The sequence below is a fragment of the Vigna unguiculata genome, chromosome 3, assembly GCF_037176805.1.
Source record: "Vigna unguiculata cultivar grain cowpea cultivar isolate G323 ecotype 2 chromosome 3, ASM3717680v1, whole genome shotgun sequence".
NCBI classification, from domain to species: Eukaryota; Viridiplantae; Streptophyta; class Magnoliopsida; order Fabales; family Fabaceae; genus Vigna; species Vigna unguiculata.
Genome location: NC_140794.1, coordinates 40,479,075 through 40,485,983, shown reverse-complemented (window position 1 = coordinate 40,485,983; position 6,909 = coordinate 40,479,075). Strand labels below are relative to the sequence as shown.

Sequence of the window (6,909 nt, the reverse complement as noted above, 5' to 3'; positions counted from 1 at the left end):
TTAATCTCCTCTCCTTACTACATAAACAATATCATAGATGTGCATGACTTGAATTTTAAATATCCAACCAAAATTCAAATAATTGGAATGAAAATAAATCCAAATTTATATTTTCTAAATATATTTTGGATTTTTATATATCTTCTTTGTCTTTTTTTCCCTCTCTGTTACCTCTCTTTATCTTCTTTGTCTTTTTTTCCCTCGTCACCTCTCTTTCCTTTTTCTTTCTATCTTGTTATTTTCAGTACTGGTTCTCGAAAAAGGAGATTCCTAAAAAAAGAAGTTACTCACTTGATAACCCATATATATAATTTGATTATACTCTTTTTTTTTAAACTTAAAATACTAGTGTATATATATATATATATATATATATATATTAAAGTTAAGTGTAAAGTGGTGATTTTTTAAAAGAAGAATGATATTTTTGACTAATAAATTTTGACAACTTTTTTTATAATTTTAAGTGATATTTTTTTTATTTTTTCATTCTTAATATTTCTAAATCACTTAAAAAATGTCACTTAATATTATAAGATAAAATTATCAAAATTTAATAGTAAAATATCATTCATAGGTATTATACATGATTAAGTGATTTGAAGAAAGCATACGTGTTGCTTATCCAATCAATGTGATTAGCATCAAACACGTGACACACATTTTGTTGATCAACTTTTGACCACCTCTTAATTGAATGACAAAAATAGCTATCCATTAATTATTGTGGAACGATGAATTAAAAGTATTTGTGGAACAGGTTCTCACCATCTTATGCACACAAGTCACCGTAACTGTGACATTGGCAGAGACACTAACAAACCATGGCCCTGGCTTCCTATGGATTTGTCTGCCTTAGCTTCCTCAGTTTTGCAACTGCTGACACAGATTATAGGAACCTCACCGACCTCGTTGACTATGTATACCTAAATTGCTCCAAAGACACAATTGCCGGCACTGTCTTCCAATCCAACCTCAAAACGCTCCTATGGATATTATCTAATAATGCTACCACTGAAACCGGCTTCAACAAAACCACGGTGAAATATGTGACTGAATCAACAGCATTGAATGATGAACAGTGTACGCAGGATTTGTCCAGTGACGACTGTGTGGGCTGTCTCACAGATATAAATGGAAGAATTCTATATCCAAGCTGCAATATCAGGTTTCAATTATTCCCGTTTTACAGAGCTCATGCTGACCCACCTCAACGGCCTGCTCCATCATCTCTTCAAGGTAAACCACATTCCGTAATACTTCTTTTTCAGCCGTTTATTATTCCTTTTTATTTGGTTAAATTATTCAATTGGTCTCAAATTTCGTATGAAAATTTGAATTTGGTCTCTCAATTTGAAAAAGTATTAAATAGGTCCCTAATTTTGATAAGTTGTCTCAATGAGGTCCCTTCCGTTAAAATGGCAGAAACGCCGTTAAGAGCACAGTGACGTGGAAATGGTAGACGGAACTGAACAGTGAAGTGGCATATTAAATGTGGTACACGTGGAATTTTGAAATGCTTTAATAAATAATTATTTTGTGAAAACTGTGTGGAAAGTTATTAAATGCTATAATAATTTTTTTTTCCAAAAACGCTGTTGGAATTTACTAAATGCTGTAATTAAGATGTAATAAAACAGAAAGGGCTGTAATAAAACAGAAAGGGCATTGACAAAATTGGGGCTTCAGGGTTCGTCTAGGGTTTTCCTGCGTCTTTTGAAATTGGACGAAGGAGTGGTTCGCAGAAGCATCGCGAGAGTGTGGGATCTTTGTGCTGGAAAGTTAGCTTTCGAACAACTGGAATCATAGTGTTCGTAGTGGAATCATAGTGTTCTATTATCAAGGTGCTTCTTTCAACAATCCAGCGGAGGCTTGAAATCATGTTTTGTCATGCACGACCTTCTTAATGATTTGGCAAAATATATTTCTGGTGACATATGTTTCAGGTTTGGAGTTGATAGAGCAAAGAGAACATTGAAGGAAACACGCCACATTTCATTTGTTGATGACTACGGAGTATCATGTAATGAGTACGAGAATATATATGATGCAATAAGGCTATGGACATTTTTGCCTGTAACTAGGATATCTTATTGGTCTTGGTATTGTGAGACTTTGACGCTTGAGTTGATATTTAAGTTGAAGTGCTTACACGTTTTATCTTTTTGTGGTTGTGTTAACCTTAAAGAGGTACCTGAAACTATAGGCGATCTAATGCATCTCCGGTTTTTAGACCTTTCAAATACTGGAATTACAGGGCAATTCCACCATAGACCTCAGCAGTAGTGTTTTCAATTGACTTCATATTTCTCCATTTCTTCTGCCACCACAAACCTCACTGCAGTAGTCTTTTCTACATTCTTATTCCCACCACAACCCATTTCTTCAACATTCTTTATACTCAGCTTCCCATCACAACCCATTTCTTCAATTTTCAGCTTCCCACCACCTATTTCTTCAATTTTCAGCTTCCCACCACCCACTATTACAACATTTAATAACTTTCCACACAGTTTTCACAAAATAATTATTTATTAAAGCATTTCAAAATTCCACGTGTACCACATTTAATATGCCACTTCACTGTTCAGTTCCGTCTACCATTTCCACGTCACTGTACTCTTAACGCCGTTTCTGCCATTTTAACGGAAGGGACTTCATTGAGACAACTTATCAAAATTAGGGACCTATTTAACACTTTTTCAAATTAAGGGACCAAATTCAAATTTTCATACGAAATTTGGGTCTAATTGAATAATTTAACCTTTTTATTTTAATTCAATCATTATTTCCCTTCAAATTTTAAATTATCATAATTTCTGAAGTTCAGGTTTTTTTACTGGAATGGACAACTTCTCCGTTAATTAAAAAATGGAAAAGTTTAATAATAAATTACATGATAAGGACAAGTTATGTAAAGTGTAAACGATATTTAAAATAAAGTGGTCATGTATGATGATAATTTCTTAAATTAACAAAAATAAAGTCAATCATAAATGATAACGTCTCGAGATCAATACAATTATTATAGAACCGTCATCAATTATAACAATTTTAGTTTAATAAAATTACAAATAAGTCATCACAACATAAATCATCTTCATACACAACAATTTTATTTTAGATGGCGTCCAAGCACGACATGTCCTATCATATAATTTAATTTGTTAATGGATAGTGATATTTTGAGATACAAAATTTTAATAAATTTTGATAAATTATTTTTTAAATAAAAAAGATATTATTTTATTACTTTATTTTGATTAAAAAATAAAAAAATTAATCTATTTAATTCTATTTATAAAAATTTTGTCAAGAAAGTTTCTGAAAAAAAAAATTCAGTTTGGAGGTGAAAACCACTTTATCGATATATTACGACTTGTCATTATTAATTATTCTTACTAATTTGTGTGATTAACTTATGTTGATTGTTTTGCAGAAAAGCAAAAAGGCCAGTCTCGTACAACGATTTTTATTATTGTACCGACGATTATTTTGCTCACCCTATCTTTATGCTACTATTTGATAAACTACTATTTGACGAAGAGAAAAAGAAGAAAAAATGTTAAAACAATTCTTAGAGAACAATGTAAGTACTAAGAAAAATATGTAAAATCTATGCATTTTAAGTTATATGAAATTTATTCATTTAAATTAATTAATTCATATATATTTGATACAGTTGGTCATGAAAGTGTGGCTTTAGAACCATTACAATTCAAGTTAACTCTAATTGAGGCCGCAACCAACAACTTTTCACATGAGAATAGAATTGGTAGAGGTGGATTTGGAGAAGTTTACAAGGTAAGAATTGTATCATGTACTTACAACATCCTGGTTATTGTTCACATGAATAATGATTTTTTTTCTTTTAGGGTGTTCTTGATGGAAGACAAATAGCAGTAAAATGACTTTCAATAAGTTCTAGACAAGGAGAAAATGAGTTCAAAAATGAAGTTTTATCGATAGCTAAACTTCAGCACATAAATCTTGTGGAATTTATTGGCTTTTGTCTTGAAGAATACGATAAAATACTAATTTATGAATATGTTCCAAACAAGAGTCTTGATTACTTTTTATTTGGTATGACACTTGAATACCTTAATTTATGTTTAGCAAACTCGATTTATACACTCTAAAATATGATTCACTTTTATGTTTATCAATTAAACTTGCATATTCCCAAAGATCAAAGTTGTTAAGTTGGTATCAATGTTACAATATTATAGGTGGCATTGCTCGTGGAATTCTTTATTTACATGAACATTCTACACTCAAAGTCATACATCGAGATCTTAAGCCTAGTAACATTTTATTAGATGAAAATATGATTTCAAAAATTTCAAATTTTGGTTTGGTTAGAATTGTTGAAATAAATCAAGATCAAGGGAGTACACTCAATGTCGCCGGAACATAGTAAGTCTGGAACAATATTATTTCTTTATATTTTAGTTTCTTTACATCTTTGCAAAATATCGTTTTTACTAAACTAACATTTTCTTTTGTAGTGGTTATATGTCTCCAAAATATTTAATCCTTGGACGATTTTCTAACAAATCAGATGTTTTTAGTTTTGGAGTTATGGTTCTTGAGATCATTACTGGTAAAAAGAATGCAAGTTCGTATGAATCCAATCGAATTGCTTGTGGCCTCTTAAACTGTGAGTATATTATTAAAAATTGTAATTTGGTTTATATGTATTATACTTAATTTCTTGTATGTTACATTTCTAATTATTATTGGAATTGATTCAATTAAAAGTTATGTACTCACTTGAATTTTAATTTGAAAAATTATTATAGGTTTGGAGGCAATGGAATGATCATGCAACACTTGACCTACTAGACCCAAGTATTAAAGAAAATGTTTCCGAAATTGAAGTGAATAGATGCATTCAAATTGGTTTATTAAGTGTTCAACCAAATTCCAATGCTAGACCAACAATGGCAACAATTGTTTCATATATTAGCAGTTACTTAATTGAATTGCCAAGTCCCCGAGAACTTGCATTTGGTAGAATGGATCGACAAGGACTTTTGCAAGAATCAAGTTCTAGTCAATCTATGATTGGTTCAGCTCCATTCTCTATTAATGAAATTTTCATGAGTGAATTTCTTCCTAGGTAAAAAATTGTTGGGTATTGGGCTCCCTTCCTATGTGGAGAAAAGGCCCAAAACTTGAAAAGTCCATGTCTCATTTAACCTAGTGGAGAGGGGACTATAAAATAAAGAGAGAGGCAGAACAATAGAGTCAGAACACACTGAAAGCCCTAACACATAGAGGGAGAGATAGAGGGAAAATTCTGTTCACGTTTTTCACAGAGTTGTCACAGTAGAATCGGCGTTGCGGATTCGTTCACCGTTGGATCGGGCTGAAATTTTTACATCAGGTTCGGAACTCATTTTTCTTCGTTCTGACCGGTCGGATCTTTGATACGAGATCTGAGTTGGGAGATATTAATTTCTCACTGCAGCAGTGATATTATAGGTTTTCCTCTCTTGTTCTTCTCTATTTTGAAAGCTTTGTTGCTTTGTTATTTGGTTGGGTGTTGGCACTAATTTGTTCTATTGATTGAGACTCTTTTGTACTCTTGTTGATCATAGTGGAGCTATTTCTTTGGTCTGGACGACTCGTGGTTTTTACCCTTGATTTGAGGGGTTTTCCACGTTAAAAATCTTGGTGCCTTTATTTGTGCTTTTGGTGATTTATTATTGCTGCTCTTTGATTATTGCTCCTCATAGATTCTTGCAAGTTAGGGGAAATTATATCCGCTGCATTCTCTGGTATATTGTTTGTGTTATTGTTTTCCCCATCAGAGTGGCATCGGAGCTCTTGGTTGGGCTATATTTACTTGTTTGAATGATGGAGGCAAATGCAAAGATGGTTGCTTTGAATGGTACAAATTATCATTTGTGGAAGGGCAAGATGAAAGATTTATTATTTGTCAAGAAATTGCATCTTCCGGTCTTTACTACACAGAAGCCAGATTCTATGTCTGAAGAAGAATGGGACTTTGAGCACCAACAGGTATGTGGTTTTATTCGACAATACGTTGAAGATAATGTTTATAATCATATTGCTAATGAGACACATGCCAGAGCTTTGTGGGAGAAGATTGAGTCTTTGTATGCTTCTAAGTCGGGTAATAATAAATTGTATTTGTTAAATTGCTTGATGAATTTGAGGTATAGGGAGAATTCTTCTATTTTTGATCACTTAAATGAGTTTCAAGGGCTCCTAGATCAATTGTCAGGAATGGGCATAAAGTTTGATGACGAAGTTATGGGATTATGGTTGCTTAATACTCTACCAAAGTCTTGGGAGGTATTTCGGGTTTCAATTACGAACTCTGCCTCGAATGGTGTTGTTTCTTTTCAGATGGCAAAAAGCGGTGCTCTTAATGAAGAGATAAGAAGGAAGGCACATGGTTCTTCATCTCAGTCTGAGATGTTTGTTACAGAAGCTAGGGGAGAAGTCAGAAAAAGGAACATAAAGGTGGTAGAGAGAAGAGTAGGAGCAAGTCCAAGTCAAGATACAAGAATTTAGAGTGCCATTTTTGTCATAAAACTGGGCACATTCAGAAATATTGTTTTAAGTGGAAAAAGGAGAACAGAGACAAGAAGGGCAAACAGAGAGAGAATGACCATGATGATGATGATCATGTCACTACTGCTACAGATGATGATCTTGTTCTTCTTCGTGACTTTGAGTCCGTTAATCTTGTATCTGATGAGAGCATGTGAATTATTGATAGTGGTGCTACACTGCATGTTACACCTAGGAAGGAGTTCTTCACATCTTACACTTCTGGTGATTTTGGAGTGTTGAAGATGGGTAATGATGGTGAGTCTAAAGTGATTGGTGTTGGTGATGTTTGCATGCAAACCAACATGGGAGTGCAGTTGTTGC

The 6,909-nt window shown here is 33.0% G+C and overlaps 1 pseudogene across 1 annotated transcript; it reads left to right on the top strand.

Annotated features, from left to right (window-relative positions):
- The first annotated feature begins 740 nt into the window (after positions 1 to 740).
- Positions 741 to 6,305, top strand: LOC114175447 (cysteine-rich receptor-like protein kinase 8; annotated as a pseudogene). The gene is made up of 6 exons (XR_014993588.1): positions 741 to 1,239; positions 3,440 to 3,589; positions 3,683 to 3,804; positions 3,876 to 4,416; positions 4,509 to 4,661; positions 4,802 to 6,305. The product of XR_014993588.1 is annotated as a cysteine-rich receptor-like protein kinase 8 (transcript).
- Positions 6,306 to 6,909: the final 604 nt, after the last annotated feature.